The 571-nt window shown below is 62.2% G+C and overlaps 1 protein-coding gene across 2 annotated transcripts in view; it reads left to right on the top strand.

Annotated features, from left to right (window-relative positions):
- Window positions 1–571, top strand: part of RRAS (RAS related) — a 4,427-nt gene that overhangs the window by 1,050 nt on the left and 2,806 nt on the right. The gene's annotated exons all lie outside the window — the stretch shown is intronic.

Raw genomic sequence — 571 nt, 5'->3', positions numbered from 1 at the left:
GGGCATAGAAGGAAGGGTGGAAATGGGGGTCCTGGCCTAACGGAGGGGAAGAGGGAGGGGGGTACAGGTCTGTGTTGGGGGGTGGAGTCAAGGGGGCCTGGCCTGGGGAGGGGCAATAGGTTGTGGGGGGCTCAGCTGATTTGGGGGAGGGAGCTCTGGCTTGGGTTGGAAGAAAGAGGAGCCCAGTGTGGGGTTCTCTGGAGGGGCAGTCCCAGATTGAGGGGGGCCCACACCCACTCCTTCCACCCCAGCTGGAGAAATTTCCCCCACCCAAGGGCAGGGGGAGGCTGGAATTTGGGACCTGGGCAGAGGCAGCCCCACCCCATGCCGCCCGCAGTGGGGAGGGGGGGCAGGCGTGGGAGGGATGGGGGGAGGTGAGTGTAGGGGGTGGTGAACTGTTGCTGTATCTACATACACTTTGACCGAACATCCTGTTCACAAGAGGCTCCAAGGGAGGGGCCTGCCAGGGAGAAGGACGCCTGGGTTCTTTCCTTATAGCTTGGGGTGGGGAGTGCAATCTAGTAGTGTTGAGGTAGGGAAGGTGGAGGGACTGGGCTTCTGGGTTCTTTCC

Source organism: Alligator sinensis, unplaced genomic scaffold (assembly GCF_000455745.1).
Source record: "Alligator sinensis unplaced genomic scaffold, ASM45574v1 scaffold647_2, whole genome shotgun sequence".
Lineage (NCBI taxonomy): Eukaryota > Metazoa > Chordata > Crocodylia > Alligatoridae > Alligator > Alligator sinensis.
This window is presented reverse-complemented; position numbering and strand designations above follow the sequence as displayed.